The 25,804-nt window shown below is 43.1% G+C and overlaps 1 protein-coding gene across 3 annotated transcripts in view; it reads right to left on the bottom strand.

The window, feature by feature from the left end:
- The window catches only part of LOC134540402 (putative ferric-chelate reductase 1 homolog), a 116,589-nt gene that overhangs the window by 41,854 nt on the left and 48,931 nt on the right, over positions 1-25,804 (bottom strand). Inside the window, exon 1 of one of the 3 annotated variants that reach the window (XM_063383116.1) lies at positions 6,849-8,397. The exons of the other annotated variants lie outside the window; for them this stretch is intronic. The gene's annotated coding sequence lies outside the window, so the exon portion shown is untranslated. Of the gene's footprint in view, positions 1-6,848; positions 8,398-25,804 lie in introns of those variants that run through there. 3 annotated transcript variants of the gene reach the window in all.

Here is a 25,804-nt window from a genome sequence, read left to right on the forward strand (position 1 = left end):
TAGCTTTTTCTAAGAGTCATGGCTAGAGACCGGAAAAATTCGCGGATTTATTTCGCGATATGCTGAAATGCAAATAGTTGTACCTTTATGCAACTTCTGCTATTGGTTCGCTGTTAACCTGGAGGAGTCTGGGCCAATTATAGGCCCTCAGTCAAAGCAGTATCGAATCACGAGTCTCCCAGTTGAGACGCCTCACAAGTCAGTAGCCAATGAACAGGTGACGTTTGCCCGAGTGTGCACAGGATCGTGGAGTCTATCCTGGAGGTCATTGAATACGCGAATTCTTCAAGTCACTAGTCATGGCAAATTGCGAGGGTGCAGCAGTACGGTGACCACATTCTCATTGGCCCCGTCAAGAGCGGGACGACACCTCTCCCCGACCTCAGCCAATAACCACAGGAGAAAAGCTACAGCATTTTGTGTAATACCTTGACACCAAATGTATTCGCGAAATACAGGTGTCCCTAGTAATGGAGGTTTTTTTTTAATGTGTGACAATTAACTCGTAATCTCGCTTGTCGCATCACACCCGTCGCGCCGTCGAGATCCCAGAGTGTTGGGGGAAGGAATAGCGGGGAACCGTGTAATCACTAAGCAATCCCGATAACATCCCGATAGCACTTAGTGGCGGGCGGCGAAAAGGAAGGGACCGCGCCTTTTAGACCCAGCATTCCACCAATCAGTTGCATGACGTCAGTGCACCTCTGTACGCCCACGAAAAGCACACTGCACTTCTACAAAAGATTCCTTTGAAAATCAGTTGCCACATAATAATTTGTAATGCTACAAGAAAGATATTGTAAATTGGTACAACTCATGGCTATGGTTATATTTGCATTCATACAAAATACGTTTTTCGAGATAATCCTGAGTATCGAAAATCTGCGCCTAGTCTCATATTTTATATAATGATTAGGGCCATGCATATTTCGCGAAAAGATTCTGAGATTAGTTACACGTTAAAACACTGTAGCATCGTCTATGTTTCGTGATTGGGTGAATTTCTTTCAGGCGCAAATCGATTGTTACAACACCAATCACAGTAATTCAGCGCGGAAGCAAACGTGTCCTGAGTGGCCAGGTCAAACAAGGGAACGACTTCTCTCGCAGACGGGCGCCAATCACAAGGAAGAAACCTCTGGTTAGGTATACCTTGTTGCAGTCTAATAGGCGTTCATATTTATTCGCGAAAAATGCCTGCCCCTAATAATGATGTTTCTTTCAGGTATATATTCTTTAAACCATTGCAAAGATAATCTAATGATCAACAAGTATGCTTTATTTTGCTGTGTCTTATTACGTGCGCGGTTAACACTGGGAAGCTATTAGTAGACCCCCGTGAATTTCGCGGATTCAATAACCTCCAGGATAGACTCCAATATCCTCTGCACATTCTGGCAAATGCCAACTGTTCAATGGCTGCTGACTTGTGAGTCGTCTCGACTGGGAAGCCTGTGATTCGACATTTCTATGAGTGAGGGTCTCTAATTGGCCCTCAGTCCTCCAGATTAACAGAGAACCAATTACAGAAGCAGCACTAAGGTATAATTATTTGAATTTTAGCATAACACGAAGTGAATCCACGAAATTCACGGGTCTCTAGCTATTAGGGAAACGGTTTACAAATAACGGTAACTATTGGAACAATGGGACAACACAACGCATAAATACGCGGGTAAAAATCCGAACCCAGTATTAATGCGAATACTGGTTTGTAGTAATACAGTTTTTTAAAATTCAAATTTACAAATTTTACAAGCATCTGTAATTTTACATGAATATTTCTGTTACATTTACGAGAACAAAAAAGTACACTCCTTTTTACTACCGTTTTGTCCATTATTTTAGCCACTATTTGGTGACTGTGACAATACATTTTGCGGTATGATTAGCCGCCGGGACAATTCGCAGATTCACTGGACGATGGGCTGGAATTTAAACAGTGTCGCTTTCCATTCTCAGTTTTACGGGAAGGACTCTGGGCCAGTTGAGAAAAAACATCATCCAAGTAGGTATCAAAACCAGAGACTACCATGCACGGACATCTCACAAGTCTGCAACCGATGAGTAGGGACCGGAAAAATTCGCGGGTTCAATTACCTCTAGGATGAACTCCACAGTTCTACGTACACTCGGTCAAATGTCATCCACTCATTGGCTGCTGTCTTGTGAGACGTCCCAACGTAGCATCCTGTGATTCGAAAAAAAACTTTGGTCGGGTGTTTATCATTGGCCCAGAGTCATCCAGGTGAGTTGTGAGCCAATAGCAGAGGCAGCACTGAGATATAACTATATGAACCCGCGATTTTTTCCTGTCTCTACCGATGAGCAAGTGACATTTATCCGCGGATATGTAGAGAGAGAACTGTGGATTGTCCGTCCCGAAGGTTTAAAGAAACAGCTCGTTTTGTTTTTCCGGTCTCTTACCCACGCGCGCCTCGGGCCGCGGGACATATATTTCCCCCCCTGGAGGGAGCCCCGGATGACCTTGAACAGACTGTACCTCCGGCGATGGCGGACAGCTCGCGCCTCGTGGCCTGGCCGATCTACCGGAGACCACAACGACCTTCAAGGTTCCTGATCGACTTTTGGATAGTCATGTGCGGGGAAGGGTTGAGGGTATGTCACTTAGATAGTGAGTGCCCTCACTGTAAACAAACGACTCCGTTTATGATGGTGTTACAAGTAGCAGGGGAAAAAAAACAGATCCGGAAAGGATAAACCAACTAATTAATTTTTTTTATTATTAACTAATAATGATACTAATTCTTAAAGTATGACAATTTTAATGTATGTCCCAAAATAAATAACTCGCTCATAAGTTCACTTAATTAATACCTCCACTCAGGGGCGCAACAGGGGGGGGGGGGCAAGGGTATTTTGTCCACCCCCCTTCTCTGAAACCTTGAAGTGGGGGCAAACGGGGGCAAATAAAAGTGCTGTGTAATCAATTTATAGATAATAAAACTGCTTAAATAGCACTATTTTCCACCTTGAAATACAAATTTTCCCGGGGGAGGACGCCCGGACCCCCCGCTTCAATAGGGGGGATCGATGATTCTTTATAAAAAAGTATATTGCCCCCCCCCCCCACACACACCCTTTGGAAATTTAATTGTTGCGCCCCTGCCTCCACTCGACCTAGGCTCGAAAGTGGCTCTCTCTGCTGTTCGTCACGAACACTATTCCGCCGCGCCGTGCCGTTGACCCCCAAATCTTCGCACAAGAATCTCGCCGACCGCTATCGCTCGCCAAGAGGTCACTCGCAATCCTTCACTTCGCTGCCCTCGCAGGCCCGTCCCTCTCGCGGTTATATAATAATAACCTGCCAAGTACCGCCCTGGAGAAGGTCTTTTTTTATCCCTCCGAAGTGTCGCGTCATCAGAATACCTGACCCAACACTCGAGGCTCCGAGAACAATGGCGTTTTAGTTACGCCACTTCACGCAGACTGGGGCACTGGGAACTTGTCTGGACACACAGAGAATCCGCCGGGGCTCAATGGGAAAGCGCTGGGGTCGAGGGAGGCGTAAGTTTCAGTACTAACGATTCCTTTGGAAGCCAGTTGCCAATAAATATTTTGTAACACTTAAACACTACAAAAACGATATTGTAACTTTGTAAAACACATGTATATGGTTATTTTCGCACCATGTGAAAAATTTTTCAAGATAATTCTAAGAATTTCTCACAAGAATTGGCTCTTAGTTTTATATTTTAATTGATGTTTCATTCGAGCACAATTTTTTTTAAATCACGGAAAAGATAATCGAATATTCAATTATTAGGCTTAATTTTTTTTATTATACTTATAAATGTGCGCAATTAACACTGGTTAAGAATGGTTTACAAATAACTAACTATTAAGAGGTACCGGGATAACACAAAGCATAAATTACTGGGAATCCGAGCCCAGTATTATTGCGTACACTATTTTGTAAGCATGGTTATTTTCACGTTAAAGTAAAATTTAAAAATATCTGTAATTTTACATGAATAATTCTATTCCATTTGCAAATATAGTGGAGCGTCAAGTTAAACATCTGCGGTACCGCTGGAATGGAATGAATGTGATGTCTGATGTACACACGCACTAGCCACAAACATAAGAACCACACTTCAATCTTGTTAAGAACACGTATTAACAGTTTCTGCATCAAGCGTGAACCAAGTAATTGCGTATCCAGTTAAAAACGGATTTTTTTTTTTGGGGAAGGAGGGGGGGGGGGGGCATTCTTTGGATTTCAACTTCTTTTGCGGTTGTATTTCTTATGAATTCTCACAGATGACGCAGTCTCTATTTCCTTTCAAAGAGAGTTGTAGGCTAATGCCAACAACCAAACTGTTAATAAATGTTACGGTATTTGTGGTTTATAAAAAAATTTTCCCTCTCAGTTTCCTTTTTTTTCCTTCCACCAGGGGCGTAGGAACCGGGGGGGGGGGACAGGGGGGACGTGACCCCTGAACTTTTTGGGTGGAGGGGACTGTCCCCCCTAACTTTCTAGACCGTGATATTTTTATTTTATAATATTATTCTGCCCAACTTTATTTGTAATTTCTTCACTCATAAAATTGTATCTTAAGGAAACAATAATAATTTTAACATCGACGTATCCAATGGTTAGATACAAAAAACTGCTTAAAATACGCTATTTTGCACTTTTAAAATCAAAATTTTCCGGTGGAGGACCCCCGGCCACCGTCTTAGTAAGAGGGGAATGGGTTTACATGACATCAAAATCATTATTTGTCCCCCCCCCCCCCCCCCCAACTTTATGAACACAGCTACGCCAATGCCTTCCACTCCGGAAGGGGGCTACGCCCATGGGACCTAGGGGAGTTCCGTTATGAAGTAGTTTTCAGGCGTTCCGGGAACGAGAGAGAGTGGGAATTCAGTCGCCGGCGACCTTGCTGAGTCATGGGAATGGGTTGTTCGTTCTCCAAGGTCAAGACCAACGCCATATCGCAACACCAAAAGATTTCTTTTTTATTGGAAATGATACTTCACCTGATGACGGTTAATACCTATGAAACACAAATTGGAAATTTTCGTCACAGTCCTTTAAAATAGTTTTCGCAGTTCAAACACTTCATTGAATGTTCTAGGGTGTCTCGCAAACGTGGAGCAGACATCAGATGGGCAATAACCAATAAGCAGTGTCCATGTAGTAATAATGCACGCATGGCCACATACTGGAGCCTACTCTATACACGCGTGTTGTGTTCGGAGCAGTCAAGAGACGTCAGAATTCCGTTAAAATAGCACAACGGGTTGTTAAGGGGCCCGCCTACCTGGTCACACAGACGGTGCGCAGAGCTTCAGGAAAAACAACGCGATTTCAAAACTACTCAAGATATCCTATTGGGGTATGTTTACGAAAAGCAATTAAGAGTTCGCTGAGGCCCGAAAAGTACTTTTAATTTTGGATCATGTTTTTAAACTGTATTTCTAGAAGAGTTAAAATGGCTAAAACGCATGTTTTCAGAGTAATTTTTAGGCGTAAAACAACCAGTACAGATTATTAAAAGCACTTAAGGGGCTTGCATTACACCTTTATCTTCATTTCTCCGCCATATAATGTTGCGGTCACCGCTCAAATTTCACGGTTATCCTGTGACGACGAGAAGACTGCGCGCCAGTTCAGAGACTTGCGCTTAGAGGCGACACCGCGCTAGAAATACCATCGAGCGTCGCGCTTATCATCCCGCCTCACTAACACACATACACCCCTGACGAGGCGGGCCCCTTAAGGGGCCCGCCTACCTGGGCACACATACGGTGTGCAGAGCTTCAGGAAAAACAACGCGATTTCAAAACTACTCAAGATATCCGAGTGGGGCCTATTTACGAATAGCATTTAAGAGTTCGCTGAGGACCGAAAAGTACTTTTAATTTCGGATTAAGTTTTTTAACTGTATTTTTAGAAGCGTTAAAATGCCTAAAACGCGTGTTTTCAGAGTAATTTTTAGGCATAAAACAATCAGTACAGATTCTTGAAAGCACTTAAGGGGCTTGCATAACACCTTTATCTTCATTTATCCGCCATATAATGTTATGGTCACCGCTCAAATTTCACAGTTATCCTGTGACGACGAGACGAATGCGCGTCAGTTCAGAGACTTGCGCTTAGAGCACCAGCGAGCGTCGCGCTTATCATCCCGCCTCACCAACACACATACACCCCTGACGAGGCGGGCCCCTTAATAGAGACAGGAAAAATTCGCGGAATTCATTACGCGATAGGCAAGAATCCAAAACTCGTTTACTTTCGTGCTGCTTCATTTTGCCTGAAGCTGAATGGAAAACCCTCAACAACAAAAATATATAACGAATCACAAGCAAACCAGTTAACAGATGACACGAGTCTTTAGTTATTGATAGGGGCAGGCATTTTTCGCAAATAAATCTATACACCTATTAGACCTCAGTAAGTATGGTATGCCTGCGCCAGCTGTTTCTTCCTTGTGATTGACGGCCGTCTTGCAAGAGAAGCCATTGTCTTATTTGACCGGGCCACTCAGGACGTGTTTGCTTTCGCACTGATTACTTTGATTGGTGTTGTAACAGTAGACACGTACCTGAAAGAAACTCAACCAATTCACGAAACACAGACGATGCTACAGTGTTTTTAACTCTCAGCAAGCCTCGAAATATTTTCGCAAAAAAAAAAAAAAAAAAAAAAAAACGTGCTCCTAGTCAACGGGAAATGCCTGAACAGCCAATTACCGCGTGACCTCGACTTTCATACGCACACGTTTTTTGGAGTCTAGCGGAGCAAAGCAAAATAGCACAGAACTTGCAGATCTTTGAACACGGGATCCTTCAAAAAACTGAAAAGCGTTACTCACCGTGTATGGTCGATGTACTGAAATCCCTGATTGGACGGGAGAGGGGGAGGGGGGGGGGGCAGCACCAACAATCACTTCAGAACAACACTCGTCACAGAAGGAGACCGGAACACAATAACCCACACTCGCTGCAACTTGGTCGCACCGCCGCGCGCGCGAAGACAGACTGAGGTCTCAGGCGGCAGAAAGGGGTCGAGACGACAGATTCCAAACGCTCTCGGCAACCTTCGGCTGTTTCCGGGGACGCCGGCTGCGCTCGTCCGAGAGTGGTGGGGGAACCCGGGTCGTCGGTGGTCGTCTCTCGGGGCGTGCGCATCTCTCTCGCGGGCTGTTGGCTGGGAGTTCCCTGCGACCTATTGGGTAACCGAAGGCTGGCAGTGCGTGTTGGTTTTGTGTGCGTGCTGGGGGCGGCCTAGCAGCGCCAACTGCTACCGACCGCGTCCCGCGGGTGGCGGATACGGGAGCCCAGCTCGAGAGTTGCAATCTCGCTGGGGTGGCTGTGAATAACCAATAGCAGTCCGCGGACCAATGGCCGGCCTGTGGAGTCGTTATCACGGCTGTCGGGGAGAAAGGTAGCCTGAATGTAGCTCGGCGCGCGGCAGAAAGCAGCTTCGTCGGCGAAGGCACCGCAGGGGAGCTCGATGTGCCCTGGATGCGAAGTGTAGACGAACTGCGGGCTGGAACTTGCGGAGCTGTGGACTGCCGCGCGCGCAACGGAACTGAACAGCATCGGAATTCTGAAGGAAGAGATGGCGGCGCCTTCAAGTTGGGGCCCTGTTGGAGCCAGTGGTAGCCTGGGCGGCGCGACCTTCAACCGACCCGGGAATTTGGGGGGCAAGAGGGTCCGACTCGCAAGATACTTCATTCGCCTGAACGACTTACCCCCACCCTGGCTTGAAAGGTCGTTGGCTGTTGACTGGAAGAAGGAAGATGAAGATGGCGCAATGTCAGGCTGCCTTTCGCTCCGAGAGCCAGCAGTTCGAGCCGGTTTACTGGCTCGTCTGCCCACTTCTGTTTTAACTGTGGCTGCCTGGGCAGCTGTGGCTGGGCTGACGAGTGAAGTCGCCCGCCCCTGGGGGTGCTTGCGCCCATGGTTAATAATAACCCAGGAGTTCCCAACCTTTAAATGCGGGCCGCAAGGCCCAAGCACCCAACTCCAGCATGGTTGATTTTTCAGCCCCTCCAACTCTTCTTACCTGGACCCTTCTTCCTCTTGTCCAGTAGTTACCTGCTTGCTTAATGCATGTTAATTGATCCCCGCATGAACCGGCCCAGGGTTTTCCCTGTGTCTATGCAGGTTTTACCTGGGTCACATTAGCTAGCTTTTAAGCTAGGCGACCAATGGGGCGTCAGTCATGGCGCCAATTGCAGCCATGGCTGGCCAGTAAACCCCAATAGCACACGATGCACGCGCCCTTGTCCTGCATGGTTAAAAACCCGCATGGTAGAGTGTATAGGCTTCGGCCTGAGACACACTTAGGTCCTCCCCTAACCTGGACCCTCCCCTACACACTTAGAATTAACTTAGGCTAGGAAAAAAAAAAAAAAAAAAAAACCCGGGTCGTCCGTGATAGCCTCAGATCCACAGACCCCCGATCAGTTCACTATTATATTGTTTCAAGGGGCGCAACAACTAAAGGTTCAAAAGAGGGGGGGGGGGGGGGGGGCAATATATCTTTTTATAAAGAATCATCGATCCCCGCTATTGAAGCGGGAAAATTTGTATTTCAAGGTGGAAAATGGTGCTATTTAAGCAGTTTTATTATCTAAAAAATGATTACACAGCACTTTCTTTGCCCCCGTTTGCCCCCACTTCAAGGTTTCAGAGGGGGGGGGCAAAATACCCTGGGCAAAATACCCTTGCCCCCCCCTTGTTGTTGCGCCCCTGATATATATATGTATATATATATATGTATATATGTATATATGTATATATATGTATATATATACTATTACTTTAATTACAGCGATTCAAATCTCTGTCAGCAAATTAATCACACTTTCGTAAGTCCACTTTTTATTATTACTGGATCTCGGCTCGACAGTGGCTCTCTCTACTCTTCGTAACTTGCCGCGAACACCTCGGTTCCTAACACACTCGCCTCGCACCGTTCACTCGTCCGCCGCGTCGTGACGTAGAAGCCCGTCGCTCGTCGCCCGCTATCGCTCGCCAAGGGGGGGTCACAGACCGACCCTCACTTCCCTGCTGCTCGCAGGTCGCTCCGAGGATTCGATTCGATTCGTCGGTATCCACAACAGCCTCGCACACACATTGCAGCAGGTCGGCGTCTTTTTATATTATACCTGTCAAATACCCCTACCACCCTCCTTCCCCTAAACCTGACGTGCGAAAACCTACCCAAATGGAAACTAAAATTCACAAATTAAAAAAATAAAACTTTCATTTATGTAACAGATCTAATCTATATTTTTTACTTTTACAACGGAAAAAAAGGGATGCGTGGACCGATAAAAGAATTAGAAGTGAAACTTCACTATTAAATAATCTAATTGAAAATTTATAAAAAAAATTCAGCCAGTCTTTCAGTACTAGCCAGTGATGTGTAACATCTAACCTATATCACATCACATACTATGTATTAACACAACACATATTTTAATGCAACACTTATAAAATAATTATAGAATTATTTTATATATTATCCATTATTATTTCAGTACTAGAAAAGCCACATGGCAAGGCGTAGCGCTGGTTCAAGAGCGGAACGAACGGTAAACAGCTGTCTTCTTTCTCTTTCTCGCTTCCCCCTTCTCTCTCTCTCTCTCTCTCTCTCTCTCTCTCTTTACAAACGTTGTGTAAATGTCTGCGCTCGCAGACACGTTGCGGCAAAAGCGCGAACTGCAGGCCGCACCGAGAAATTGAATGGCGCGCGCTTCTTCGTTACTTCCTGTTACACATTTACGTTCCAATTCACGAAATTACTCCCACAAAATGCTGGGAGTACCGAGAACTATGATGTTACACACAAATAATAAACCAATAATTGTTCTCCTACACGATAAAACAAACAATACACAATGCAGGTTGTTCGATTGTAACAAACATGGCTTCGAATGACCTGCGAAGAGACTTAACAGTTGTCTGACTCTACTGTATTCGTTAATCGTTCTTCTCCTCTTCCTATCCGACATATAGCGCCAGTAGGGAGAGCGTGCCGACTCTGGAACATAGGCGAGGGGGGGAGCGGGGTAATCCGGGGATTATCCCATTTTTTATGGTTTTTTACGCATTTTTTATGGTTTTTTATGTGCAAATCCAGTTTTTTATGCGCTAATCCAGTGGCTAATCCGCTAATCCAGTGGCTAATCCGCAAATCCGCAAATCTGCAAATCCGCAAATCCGCAAATCTGCAAATCCGCAAATCCGCAAATCCGCAAATTCGCAAATCCGCAAATCGCAAATTCGCAAATCCGCAAATCCGCAAATCCGCCATTTTGTATTTCTAGAAATTTCCACCAACTTCGAATCGTGATGTCATGATTCTGTGTCGTCTGCTGGAGGCCGCCATCTTGATTTCTTCTGGCCGCCATCTTGTTTCGTCTGCTGGAGGCCGCCATCTTGATTTTTCCTGGTCGCCATCTTGTTTCGGCTGCTGGAGGCCGCCATCTTGTGTGACGTCATATAGTTCTGTTGGTCGCCACCAGGTAGCAGCAGGTATTATTTTATTTTAACTAAAATATTTTCAGTGCCGAGGCTGGGATTCGATCCATGGGACGTGAAAACGTCCAGGATGTCGTGGTTACGAGGCGGACGCCTTGACCACTAGACCACGAGACCAATTGGAATATGGTGGAATAAATAATCTATATATGCTACGTACTGACGGCAAGTTTATAATAAATGGGGGAGGGTGTTTTTGCCTTCCTTAATGCATACCTAAGGCGCCACATTTGAAATTAAAATTATTATACAGCCGCCATCTTTAATTCCAGCACAGACTACCAGATGGTGCCAAATTCAAAAATTAGTTGCCAGAGGCGCCGCCATCTTGGTTCTCAAGTTGGCTGGTAGATGTCGCTAGTACCGCGCGCCAAATTCAAAAATTAGTTATCAGAGGTGCCGCCATCTTGATTCTCAAGTTGGCTGGTAGATGTCGCTAGTATCGCGCGGCAAATTCAAAAATTAGTTGCCAGAGGCGCCGCCATCTTGATTCTCAAGTTGGCTGGTAGATGTCGCTAGTACCGCGCGCCAAATTCAAAAATTAGTTGTCAGAGGCGCCGCCATCTTGGTTCTCAAGTTGGCTGGTAGATGTCGCTATTATCGCGCGGTAAATTCAAAAATTAGTTGCCAGAGGCGCCGCCATCTTGATTCTCAAGTTGGCTACCAGAGTGTGCCACCGTCGCCATCTTTATTTCATATTTCAGCTGCCAGGGCGCAGCACCATTCGATAGGTCGAATGCTAATCGATATATTTACTTTTATTTCATATTTCAGCTGCCAGGGCGCAGCACCATTCGATAGGTCGAATGCTAATCGATATATTTACTTTTATTTCATATTTCAGCTGCCAGGGCGCAGCACCATTCGATATGTGTTTTAAATTGTCTTGACTCCACTCGCTGTAATCAACACTGCCTAGACCAGGATTTACACTCACGTATTTCTTGCTTGAATGAAAGTTAGACATCTTGCTTGGCACAGATCCTCACACCGACACAGTTTCAGCTCGACTGTCGACCCAGGAAGCGGCGATCCTATTTAAAAATATATTGCCCATCCGAATGAATAAATTGATTACGAAATTCCATAGAGTAGAGCATCTCGTAGAACAGTCCATTATCTATATCCCCATAGTTGCTTGCTTAGATGCGTCGACACCGAGAATTTGTTTTCTCGTAATAAACGACCTCTCGACAAGGAACACAAATGATTACTGCAAGGCGTGTCGTGAGGTGGGTTCCACATGCATGTAGCGGGATTATGGCGATAGTGTTTAATTCCGGTACACCATTCGGAGAAAGTACTTTCATAGTCTCTGTCACGGGATGTCTTGAGCTCATCAATAGAAACTTTGCCATTGGATGACTAAGATTTATTACACAGTCTTTATGCTGACAGTCGAAAACAGTCAAGAGAGTCACGGACTTGTATGGCCTATCAGCGTGCCACCTCAGTCGGAAATGAGTATTTTCGCGACAAAGTTCGAAATAAACGTATCGAAGACTACTCAATCCAATATCAAATTCATAGAACTCTACATGAAATTCAACACAGTTCAGACTTGCACGTTTGTAAAGATATCTATTTTCGGTATTGTCAAACAAAGTCGAAGGCTTCATTTCTTTAGATCGCGGATCAGGAGGATAATTAAAATATCTTGTCGCTTCATCCCATGTTAAGATGCTCGGTGCCCACAATTCATCTATTACGGCATCTTCTTGGCTTTGAGTTATATCATGGAATCGCGGTGATAACATGACTGACATAGGTATTGTCTTAGCTCTCAAACTTAAGCGAATGGGGTGAATCGATAAAGTTTACACTGAAGGAAACTACATGTCTCGTAGCAAACACTGTTTTCATAAGTTGTGTTGTGAACATAACCGTCACACTGCTCCTCCCAATGCACAACTGTCTCTGGGTTCGTGCTGCGTCTCAAATCACACCTTACTGCAGAATAATCTGGTTCTGAGGTTATAGTTTCAGTAGCGGCTGCTGCCTTAAGTTCTTCTAAGGTAGTAGGAAATTTACTGTCGGGTCTCAAGTAGTGCACAACACAATCTACCTGATTGCAGGGCGTCTCAATAAAGTCCGGAGCCTCCAGATCGCAATCGGTGCTCCAGTGATGATTGAAGTTGCAGACTATGAGGTGGAACTCTCCATCTCCGGTAAGGTATGCCACACGACGAAAGCCGGGTGACACGTCTGCGTAGCGTGCCGATGGATCGAACGTCATTTTTCTTGAATATATAGTGAGTCTACGCCCGCACGACCGCGAACTGTACGCTGACTGTCGTACCCCGGGACGATGACCTCAATTTATAGCGCCTCCAGTCCAGACATGTTTACCGTTGCTTCGCTTGTTGTTGATTCCATTTCGAGCGCGTCATCCAACATTCCAGGATCGCTGTGTTCTAGCATCCAAGCCCTAAGCAATGCGACGTTACGGCGAGACGATACAGGTCTTATGCTGTCACGATTTTGAGCATACATTATGTCTAATTTTTTGAAAGCCGGGCAGCCATATTCCTCTTGTGCATCCACTATGTGCATGTGTTTGAGACAGTGTTTACCCAACCATCTTTTCTGTTCGCTTCCAGCAACTATTACAGTTCCACTCAAGTGAGTTGTCAAGATGGTGGAAAGACTGTTGTAGGGAAACAATCCGTGTTCCCATTTTAAACTATGAAAATTTTTAGTGAGCCACGCATTACTTCTCCGGTATTTACGACTAATGTCTCTCCACTCAAACGGCGGTTTGAATGTTCGCGTAATTATGTTCCCCACAGAGTCAGCAATGCTAAGTTCCTTGGTAATAAAGCCATACTGAGAGAAAAATCCTTGCAGATTAACATACTTCATGGTGGCTGAGACACGACTGAGCCTCTACTATGCTTAACTCAGTATTTTAACAGCTTTGTCTCGTGGATTATAGGAGACAAGTCTGTCGTGCAATATTATTGCAAATGCTTGTGTTAAGATCGGTAGGTTGTCTGAGCTTGTGATCTCCAACTTGCAATCTATGATATTCGAAGGTATTTTCTCAGCTTGACGGCTTACATCAAACATGAATAACGTAGCCAGTTCCTTAAACTGATGAGGGTCAAGCAAAGGTGCATTCTGCTTTCCATAGTAAGACTCTTGAAAATTTGAATACATATCATATGCGATTAAGTAAAATCCATTGTCGAAGTTTATGTCCAAATCCGTGTATGGATAACTTTCTGAATTCAAGAATAGTTTTATATTCTTTATGTTGCAGTGGTCAAACCTCGATTTATCGGCAGCCATTACATTATGTTTAGCCGATTGAAAGCCGACTATTATGTATCGTGGTTTTTCCATCGAGAAGCTTGTCTTTACTGACCAGCTGACATTTTGTGCTTGTGGCATGCTGGGATATGTTTCAACAGACCAAGATCTAAATGCTATATCTATATTTCTGCCTTTCTCCACAAGTTTAAGCAGTCGCGTGCGTTCCGCTGGAGACACTTGGATGTGTGGTACGGCCCAATCGATAGAGTTTATGGTTAAATTAACTGCTTGAGGCTGCGCACTCGCATCTACGATCGAGTTAATGTACGTATTTTCTAAAACTATAATTAACTCTTGTTTGGAGTTTAGAAGTATACGGTGATAATCCTCAGCAAAGCCGAGGAGATGGCTTAGCGGAACACAGATTTCGAAAACACCATCGGCTGTTAGAGGCAAGCTATAGTTTTCCTCGAGACACCATCCCTCCATTTTGCTGATGGCGTATTCATCACGAGTTCGTGAAAGATAATTCTTCACTGTAGATACCACTCCTAGTGATCTGGTCTGATCTATAAGAACGCCGTTCAGTTCAAATCCTATCCGATTGATCATATGTAATACACCATTGTTTATAATCTTTGCATGGTCCGGTTTCCGTCCGTCTGCCTTTACGAGTTTTCCACGTATACGCAAAAAGGATTTTGAGATGTTTGTGTATGCATCATGATTTTGAATCACTATACGGATTTCAGAGTTGGGGGCATAGGGTCCATTTAAGTATGGTTTGTAAATATGCAGTTCAGTTTTTGAAATAGAATCCTCAAATTGTGGTGCTTGCTCGACTTCAAGAACGGTGTTCTCCATGAGGATAAACTCTAAATCCAAGTTTTTTAAGGAATCTCACGTTAACAGATGTTAGCCGCTTGATGTCTCGTCGTCTACTGGATAAGGACACACCTGAACCGCTCCATTTATGCTTAGAAAAATATTTCACTCCCATTGTTTTTTCAAATGCAGTCTTAGAGTTATTTCTTCCTTTCTTAGGTTAACTAAGCGTCCTTCCTGATCGACTATTTGAATGTCGAGCTCCGATATCGATTGAACGGTAACTGGGACATAAATGAGCGTGGTAGGTCGTTCATTTATCTTATATCCCGGAGGTACTATGGGGGAAAATTCATGAATAGTATTGTTTAATTTACCATTCAAGTATGTGTGTCCCACAGCATTGCTTGTAATTCGTATAACATTCACGGGGAATATATTTACAGGATTTGTCGATTCATGCAGCTCACCTGCTTTGTATACTTGAGAAGAAAATCCAAGCATTTCACCTAATGTATTTTTTCCACTAAAATCCACATGTATATTGTTGCTGAACATTATGCACTGTAAGGTGTTGGGGTTGCCTCGTAATAGAAATGTTGAATCTGCAGGTAGGTTCTGTTTTATGTAAGCTTCCATGTCACTTATTTCATATGCACCTGTTGGTAATTTCATTTCATGATGTTCATTGTTTGCGATGTATCGAAAAACTTGATTATTTTCATCAATGTTCGGTATCGAGTTATATGTTGTCAGATCGATCAATGCCATTGTCCACTCTCCATCCAATTGCAAGGGAGGGAAGTAGTAGGTTCTCATAATCGAGCTCTTCCCAGTTAAAATTAATGTTATTGACATTTTGTCTAGTTTACACTGCGTCTCGCATTGTGTGTGGTCTCTCTATAAACACTCTGTCGCATATGTGGCTTATGATAACACTAATGCTTCTTATATATTGATACTAAAAATCTTAAGCATAAGTGACCGCAATTCCATGAATGCAACTTTTGTTGCCTGTCATAATTATAGGTTATGTTGCACTTGTTTAAATATCGTATCAGTTCCACTGGTGGAGGCAAGTCTCCGAAGCTATCGTAATATTCAACGTTAGGACCGGTCTTGACATAAGCAGTCCAATGCGTTCCCGGTCCTTTGGATGAGTCTAGATTCAAAATAGCACTTTCATTACGCAATGGTTTCTTAGGTAGCGAATCGCGCATGTATATTTGTCTAAAGTATGGTATTTTCAATTCTTTTATCGCCTTCATTAACTCGAGGTTTGTAAGAGCTCGCTTTGGTAAGTTTTTGATTATCGCTTCCTGCTCCCGCGATTTTTCTTTCTTCTTCTTCCTCTTCGCTTTCCCCCACCACCCGACTGTGGATAGGGGCGTAGATAAAGTCCTGAACCGTTTTTTGCTGCACGTGCTATCGCTTGCATACGTGCCTGACTCCGGACATCGGAAACAGTTTTAGCAACACCCGCAGCTCCACCAATTAAGCTGCCTAATGCAGCGAGTGCTGGAAATATAAATGGTAATAGACCACCCTTCTTCCCCAGGGCTTTCCTGACAGATTTACGGTTTCTCTTCTTTGATGATGATGAAAATCTTAAACCTGCACCAAGCTTACGTTTCACTCTCATAATCTTGTTAACGGTCCACGCGGATACTCTCTGTCCAAATTTAGTTTCGGGAGACTTTCTAATCTTCTCGGCCGTGTCAGCTAATATTTTATCCGCTTTATGTCTTTCAGCCAAGTTATTACTATTCGCATACACAATATCGTGAAGACGACACGCCTCGTCTAGTGCATTCACACCACGATCACCTCTTGCTAGTCTCTCGGCTAGTCTCGTGCCAGGTCCACAGAAATTGTAGCCCGGAAGATGTGCCTCGAATGGTAGCTTATTTATAACAGAATTAACTAAGCCTGAACCTCTCTTCCGTCTCATACAAGACATATCAAGACACTGAGTGGTTTCACTATAAGGATGACTGTTTTATAGTGTTTAGGTTTAGTATTAAGAATGGAGGTTGTTCAACAACAGCTCGCTTTACCAATTTCACTAATTGATGATGATGTGTTTAGTAAAACTGAAGAACGTCATGGATCTCTGTTACCAAATACCATACGGTGTATAGTGTCAGGTCCTTCGAATTCTGGCAAAACTTGTCTTATTCTTTCACTTCTAGAACACCCCAATGGGATACGTTTTGAGAATGTGTATTTATATAGCAAGTCCCTAGAACAACCAAAATATCAACGTTTAGCCCATGTGCTGGAAAATGTCGGGGGAGTGAAATTTTTTAAATTTCGAGACCCCAGTCAAGCCCTCCCCAACTCTGTGCTAATCTTCGATGATGTTGCTTGTGATAAACAAAGCATTGTTCAAAAGTATTATTCTATGGGGCGACACCACAAGATCGACTGTTTCTACTTGGTACAAACTTATACCCAAACCCGAAAGCAATTAGTGCGAGATAATTGTAATCTAATAATTTTGTTTAAAATGGACGATCTTAATCTAAAACATGTGTTTTCCGACCATGTCGGTACAGATATGAGCTTTGAGAGATTTAAAACTCTTTGCGGTCACTGTTGGAACAGTCCTAATGAGCATGGTTTCATTGTGATAGCTAAAGATTTTCCTCTACATAAAGGGCGTTACAGATGTGGTTTTGATCAGTTTATTGTGATAGGTTCATGAATCATGATGTCAAAGTTCGGTGGTGGTGGACTTAAACGATCGCACGACTCATGCATGACGTTTACTCGTGAAGGGGACTGCGACTTAAGCTGGAAACATTTGAAGAGAGTTGGTGATCCTAAACAAGATGGTGATGCTGCTAATAAGAAGTATGTTGACGCAGTAAGCGGGGCTTTTACACATGCTTTGCATTCGATGACTGATGGTATGACACGACAAGTTACAGATATCAACAGATCACTTACTGTAACAAGAGATGTGCAAGTGGGGATTATGGAGTTCTTGCGCAATATGGAGGCTAAAGAACAGCATTTAATTGCTCAATTAAATGAAAGTATTTCAGCTGTGTCGACAAAGTTGGGTGATATGTGCACCTCGTTGGAGAGCAGGTTAGATTTATTCGCACAAACATTTATAGAGGAACTAAATGATGCACTAAATGCTAACATGGTTGAGATGGTATTGAAAATTAATGCTGGAATTGTACAACAGCTTTCACAAATGAATCGCACTGTTGGTGTTTTGACGATTACTCCTGATGAATATTCTCGCGGTGTGTTGTCTAAGAAACCTTCACCTCCAAAACCAGCACCTGCAAAAACAGCATCTTCAAAACCAGCACCTCCAAAACCAACACCTCCAAAACCAGCACCTCCAAAACCAGCACCTCCAAAACCATCAAGCTCTAGACATGCCTAGATCACTCACGTATTGATGCTAGTTGTATATAAAAGGGTGATATGCTATCGCTAACTCTGCAGTCATGTCTCTTGAGGCTAGTAAGTTGGCGCGCGTCATAGAAAATGTTCGTGCAAAGTATCTACTTGCCAAACGAGCTCGTTTGGAGAGGGATGCAATTAATGAAGAAATATTCAAGTCTGTTAATTCGCGTTTGGATAAACTTGGACCTACTACATCGCTCGCACAGTCTATCGATACTGTGAAGCAGGATTCTGCGGAAGAAGCTACTGTGAAACAATATTTAGAATCAAGCGACAGTGATGACTCGAGCGCTATTCCTTTAAAACATCACGGTGTTCCATATGATGATTCTTTAGGTGGAGTGCAGTCTTATTTGCAGAGCTACAACCTTCGCTCTGGTGATGGAACCTATGGTGTATCTAAACGACATAACCGCTGGTTTTTAGGGGACACGGAAGTATTTTTTCACGATAACAATATGATTCGCGTTAAAGATGAACTAATACAACCTGCTCCTGGTTTATTTGAACTTTTATTTCGCAGAGAGCCGCATACGTACTCGGAATCGGCCCTTAAACAATATGGTAATCTACTAGAGCTTACAAATGCTTATTTTAAAAAGAATGATCCTGCAACAAATCTCTATAAAAGCACGTCACATGCGAAATTTGATATCATTAAGCAACTGTTTCCACATATTGGTTCGCAGCAACGAGGAAGTGGATTGTTACATAAAACATTGGATTTAGGTCGTAAACGAGAGTTCATTTATTGGAATGATCCGAATGAGATAGTAGATCGACTCAGGTTGTTAATGGCCTCGCAGGCTTCTGGCCACACCGGACACAATAACGAAATCCTTTCGATACTTGAAGAGTTACAAGAATCAGGATACATTGCAGCGACACCGAAGTCCACCAGACGACAGCGAAAGCCTGCTGCCTCTCGCAAGAGTCGAACCAGAGATCTCAGTCATTTAGGACCGGTGAGTCAAGATGTCGGAGTTCAAACAGAGTCTAGTGCTTCCATACAAAGAACTGACGAGATGGCCCGGGTAGCAGTGCGCTCATTACTTCTAGAATTATTAAGCAAAGTATAATTGAATTTTTGTCACTTTGTGTATGTAAATGTTTCAGCTGAATACGTAAATATATTCTTTGTGTGTAAGGAAATGTTCAAGTTAGCATTCAAATCTTTTTTTTATCGTCACTTTAATACTCTTTGTATGTAAATGTTCAGGTTTGTATGCAAACATTATGTGTGATTTTCTTGTAATATTTCAGTTTTGCATAAAGTTTTAAAATAAATTGTTAAAAGCATAATGCATATTTTATTACCGAAACTGTTTGCAACTTAAGTAAAGAACGTGTAGGTTACTGTATTTTTTATTAATACTCTTTTCAATTATATAATTTTCTGGTTTAGTATAATTTAAAAAAAAATGTATTCAAATTATCCATCAGTCTCTGCGCCCGCACGTTCACGAAATGTATGTTGACTACAATAAAACTAATGTGTAACCTCTGATTTATTGTTATGATTTAAGTATTCCTCTGATATAAAATAAAAGCTAGCATTGAAACGTCCTGCCTTCCTGGGCCGACCAGCGGGTTGACGTGCGAGAGCCCGTGGATGAAGCTCTCTATTTTCAGAGAAAGGAATTTGTTTTTCCAGACAACTGTCGTCGCACCTAAGAGGTGTCTATATGCTGTCACAGACTTGGTTGACAGTTTCTGCAATCGTTGTAATGCATTACAACGATTGCAGAAAAATGTTTTCAGTAAGCTATAATAAAAAAAACATTAATTAAATTTTAATTCTGAAAAAAGTGAATGGTAGAAAATCTACTTTCTAAAACAAAAAACATATAGTTTAACTAGTTTTCCATGATCACCATATTATTAAATGATTTTACCAAATATAATCTACTCAACTTTCTTAAATTAATAATTTTCAGTTTATAACTGTCATCTAAAGCCGACACACAGAGTAGGCGATTCCGCGAGAATTCAGGTCATCGCCCGACGCAGATTTATATATATATACACCTGCCACAGAGGTCGGAAACCTCATTTGATCGCAGCCAGCCCTCGTCAGCCCTCGATACCTCCTCCGCAGAGAGACGTTCTTCTCCAGATAAGGTATGTGTTCTGTCAGTTCTGACTGACAACACGAGATGGAGTACATTCGTTTCGTTAAAACACGTTCGCGCACTGTGTTTACAGTTCTTATTTAACAATATGTCCACTATTTTAAATAAATAAACACGTTAAAACGGTCGAATTAAGCAATAACTAAATCCATGTATTTATATTACTTAAATTGTGTATTATCACGGAAAAATTACTAAACTCTATTTTTTTTGTTGCGATTATATTACTTTGAATATTATTCCTGTTTTCGCTTATTTATTAATGATTGAGAATCAACTTGTTTTCATAATTATTTTTACAACGGAATGCGTGTATTTAATATTTCTTTAATACATCTTTCATTCTGTTACTGAACGCTATGCGCGATTTATAAAAACAACAACCATTCAGAGCTCGTTCTTTGCTTGCAAACAGTTAAATAAATTTTGTCAAACTTTAAACAATATTAAGCGTGATATGAAGTTGATATACATTTGTTTTCAATACAGTATGTTCCATGTAAATAATAATTCTCTACATTCTCAGAATATACCGACATATAATTAATTTCTTGCACATTGTTTACATGTCTTAAACATTTTATATTTCTACATTATTTACAACTTGAAATACTTCACAAATAAATATTACAAGAAGTTTTCTCATGACATACAATTATTTCATATTTACACTTATTTTTTCAATACAAATTTTTACACATATTATGGAAAATAATAAGTGCTGATACAGCTGTTGGTTTCAGTATATTAGAGCAAGCATCTTTTATTTATTTTTCAGGTTCTAACTTGTTGAGCGTATCCTTCTTTATTTTTTTTAAATTCCTTTTATAATAATGTCTTCTCCATACTCTAATAAGCGTGCTAGATTTGAGGAAAGCGAGCCTTCGATGTCTGAGCTCGATGAATCATCTATTGATTCATTGATTTCATCTTCATCATCATTTGAGTCAGTGATTTTATCGTCGGCTGATGATTCATCCAACCTAGAGATCGAAGACACGCCACCTCCCTCTTTGCCTAGCCTGAAGCCCGTCGCTTTAGATTCCGCATTCCAGGGTCGACTTGTTGATTCCAGAATCGCGAATGATATTCCCCAGCCCGACCCCAACATTAATAGATTTCTCTCCAGGTGCAGGGAACCCTTTCTGGACGTAGTGGGTGGCGTTCTCCGCCCATTCAAAATTTATCTTACATTGGCCGCGGTATTTATTAAGGAGGATCCTGTGCAGGGCCCCATCAGTGAAAGCTTCCACTTCGCCTCCAAAAGTATCCCTGTTTTGTTAAGTGAGGACCTAGCAGAAATTTTCAGTTTCACATTAGTTTCTGTGCTTATGGAGCATGTAAGTGAGTTTGCTTTGCGCGGGTCTGGATGGATGTTGAGTCATGTAAAACATCTCGACATGCATGTCTCTGCATACCGACCATTCACGGTGGGGGCCGCGCATACAAAGTTGCCTGCATTTTTGTCTAACCGCAAAGCTTGTGTAAACATCGAGACTGACCGTGAGATGTGCTTTCTGTATGCCGTTATGGCAGGTGTGACGCCGGCGGCTGGGATGGTTACTCGTACTGGATCGTATCCTAATCCTCTCGAGGTTTTTGATACGACCGGTATGACGTTCCCCATGACACTGCATCAGGTTAAGATCTTTGAGAGTCTCAATAATATTTCCGTGAACATTTATTCTTGCGTGAGTGATCAGGGAACGATTATTGACGAGGATTTTAACAAACCCACTGATGCAAGTATCCAGCCGATTTGCATTACCTCTATGCGATGTGATCGCCATGTGAATATTTTGGCTATTCGTGCGTCTGGTGCTCCCGCTCATCTCCATTTCGTGACTATTAAGAATTTGTCCCGCTTGCTTTCTTCTCAACTCTCGCGTGATCAACATACAAAGTGGGTTTGCGACCGCTGTCTTCAGTATTTCCATACTGCGGACAAGTTGAACTCCCACACTGATTTGTGCAGCCAACACACGGCCGTTCGGTCAGTATTCCCGACTGAGGAGACCAAATGGCTCGAGTTCACAAATGTATCCAAGAAGGAACGTATGGGCTTTGTCGCTTATTGCGGTACAGAGACCTACTTGAAACCGATGTCCACCTGTTTACCGGAGACCGATGCCTCCAGCACCACGACGGTGAACGAGCACGTGCCTTATGCATGTAGCATTTTATTAGTTTGTTCGTACGATGCTTCGCTTACCAGATATGCGCACTTTGAAGGGGAGAATTGTGTTGCCGACATGGTCTCTACCTTGATTGATATGACTAAGTGGGTGTGCGCGATTTATGCTAAGACCGTTCCCATGAAAGCCCAGACTCCTGCTGTTGCTGCGCGGTTGGCGAGTCAGACACATTGCCATATATGTAATAAGACACTAGGTGACAAGTCAGTGTTGGACCATGACCACCTGACCGGTGAGATTCGTGGCTATGCGCATTCTAAGTGTAATATTGCATTTAGACTGCAGAAGAACCAACTGGTGGCTATTTTCCACAATCTTCAGAATTATGATGCCCACTTTTTGATGAGACCATTAGTCTCACGTCATATTGCACAACCTGACGGTTCCTCCATTTTGGAGAACCCCGGGGAGGTCAGGGTTATAGGCACGTCTCTTGAAAGTTACAAGAGCATAACAAAGTACATACCGATTACCGGTAATGATGCGAGAGGAGGTACTCGAACAGTGCGTTTAAGATTCATTGACTCCCTTAACTTCCTAACTTCATCTCTGGATACTCTGGCAGGTAATCTCTCGCCTGCTCAGCTGAGCCTCACTCGTGTCCAGTTTCCAGAAGACGCACAGTTTGATCTAGCTCGTAGGAAAGGGGTGTTCCCATACGATTTCGTCACTAGTATGGCAGAACTGCAGACGACCTCACTACCCCCTAGGGAAGCATTTCATAATGCTCTTAGTGGGACTGACGTGAGTGACGGGGACTATGCTCACGCTAGATCTGCGTGGAATGTTTTCCACTGTAAGACTTTGAACGATTACGCGTTGCAGTATTTGAAGGTGGATACGTGTTTGTTGGCTGACGTGTTCGAGAATTTCCGTTCAGTTTGTTGCCAGTCCTATGGCTTAGATCCGGCGCACTACATTACGGCCCCATCACTTGCGTGGGACGGTTTGTTGAGCAAGTCTGAGGTGTGTCTGGAATTAGTCACCGATCCAGATATCTATCTTTTCTTGGAGAATGCTGTTCGGGGTGGGATCACCAACGTTAGTCGGCGCTATGCGAAGGCTAACAATGTTTACATGAGCGATTATGACTCCAGCCTGCCGTCTTCCTACATCTGTTATTTCGATGTAAATTCTCTCTATGGTCATACGATGCTTGGTAAGCTTCCGGTGGGCAACTTCCAGTGGGTGCAGGAACTCGAATATGCAAACTGGAACTTTAGCACCATGGACACCGATGGTGACTGCTCATGTTTTATAGAGGTGGATCTATCCTTTCCGCGTGAATGTCATGACCGGCTATCAGACCTGCCGCTTGCACCCGTGAATGGCGTACCGGTGAACGGCAATATGTCAAAGCTCTTATTGACACTTGAACCGCGAAAGAACTATGTTTTACATGCAAAAACACTGCAGCACTACCTTACGTACGGGGCCGTTCTTGACAATGTTCATCGTGTTTTGCGCTTTGAACAAAAATCCTGGATGGCGTCGTACGTACGGTATAATCTGAATTGCCGTGCTCAGGCAGCGAACCCCTTTGAGAAATCCTTCTATAAATTAATGAATAATTCCGTTTTTGGCAAATCTTTGCAGTCGCCGCGTAGGGAGCGTGACATACGTGTGGTTTCGCGGTACGATACCATATATGGTGCGGCAGAGTTGATAGGTCGTCCGTCATTTAAGGCAAGGCGGATCGTCGATGAGAATCTGGTCCTCATTGAGTTAGCCAAAGGTTCGGTAACCTTCAACAAACCCCTTTACACTGGTGTGGCCATCTTAGATTTATCCAAATTGCATCTCTATGATTTCCACTATAACTATATGCAGGTTAAGTTTCCCTTTCCATCTCTGCACCTGCTTTACTCAGATACCGATTCTCTTCTGTACCACATCGAGTGTCGCGATGTGTATTCTTCGATTCTCCCCGATTTGGCTTCTCGATTCGACACTTCGAATTATGCTCCAGATAATGCTCAAAGGTTTCCATCAGTCAACCACGGCATGACTGGTGTCATGAAGGATGAAGCCGCTGGACGCATCATTACTGAGTATGTTGGTCTTCGCCCCAAACTTTATGCATACAAGATGGACGATGGTGCTTTTACGCTTAAAGCCAAGGGTGTGAAGGCCAGTGTACTCAGCTCGCTACTTTTTGAGCAATATCTGGATTGCTTGCAAACAAATTCACGGGTTTGGGGGACTCAATATCATTTTCGTTCACGAAATCACATTGTTTGTACTGAACGCGTGACTAAGGTGGCGTTGTCATCAGGTGACGACAAGCGGAGCATTTCCGATGATGGAATTAGCACGCTTCCATGGGGACATTACCGTCTAGATCCCTGAACCTGAGTTCCCCACATAATAAGAGATTCTAACTTTTTTATTTTATTTTATAATTTTCCAGTTTATTTTTTTTTTTGTACTATCCTCATACCTTGGTACGCTCAATAAGCATTGCTGCTCCGAGTCGAGTTGTAGGAAAACAACAGCGCTGCAAACTCCTCCTCCGCTCGGAGTGGCCAACTGGGTAGATGGCAACCAACTTCGATTCATTGCCTCCCCCTTCAGCCATAAAACATTAAGAATGTTGGACAGAACTCATGCACTACTGTACTGCGCATGTGGAGATAAAACCATCGGTATGTTTAACATGTAGAGATTGCACTCATCTTATTTACACGGTTCAGATAGTGAATCTGATAGTTTTCTTTAAATGCTAGTCTGTTTAATAATTTAAAGTAAATTTGAGTCTATCCTGATTTTAAATGCTAATGTGGTTAAACTTTGTTGCATGTCATCTTTCCGTCAAGACCAGGTCAACTATAGTCTTCATTCTGTCTCTGACAATTCCATAATGAACATGGCTGCTTTTGAGGAAATGCGCGATTGCATTGAATATGCGCTTCATGCTTGCATCGGCATGAATATAGATGCGATAGTACACCATCTAGAGGTCTCCGCGATCAATTTGTTCGCTGCATTTCCAGAGGAATACGAGTTTCTAACATACCTTTACAACGGTATTATAGCATGCTTTGAAGCTGTAATGGAGGCTCAAGAGCAAGTGGAGCCAGATGATGGAGTGGACAGCGGCTTCGGAGAGAGTGACGGTGAAGCATAATGCTTGCGCCCTTGTTAAACATGGAAAATAGGCCTCTCGGGGAAACTCGCCATGTATAAAAAAAAGGAGTTAACGCATCTAATGCTGTACCTCCTGAGACATAGTCTCTAAGGTGATGTGGAAAGCAGCATACCACTATAAATTCAAACACAAGTTTTTTTTTTTTTTTTTCAGCTTACACTCCAGAGAATCTTCCGCCACGTCGAGATGAAGAGAATGAGACTACACATCATAGTTATAAATTCACTATCACTAAATAATAATAATGAGCTTACACTATTATTAAATGCATTACAGGAAAGCTAACACTA

This window comes from Bacillus rossius, chromosome 16 (assembly GCF_032445375.1).
Source record: "Bacillus rossius redtenbacheri isolate Brsri chromosome 16, Brsri_v3, whole genome shotgun sequence".
Taxonomy (NCBI): Eukaryota; Metazoa; Arthropoda; class Insecta; order Phasmatodea; family Bacillidae; genus Bacillus; species Bacillus rossius.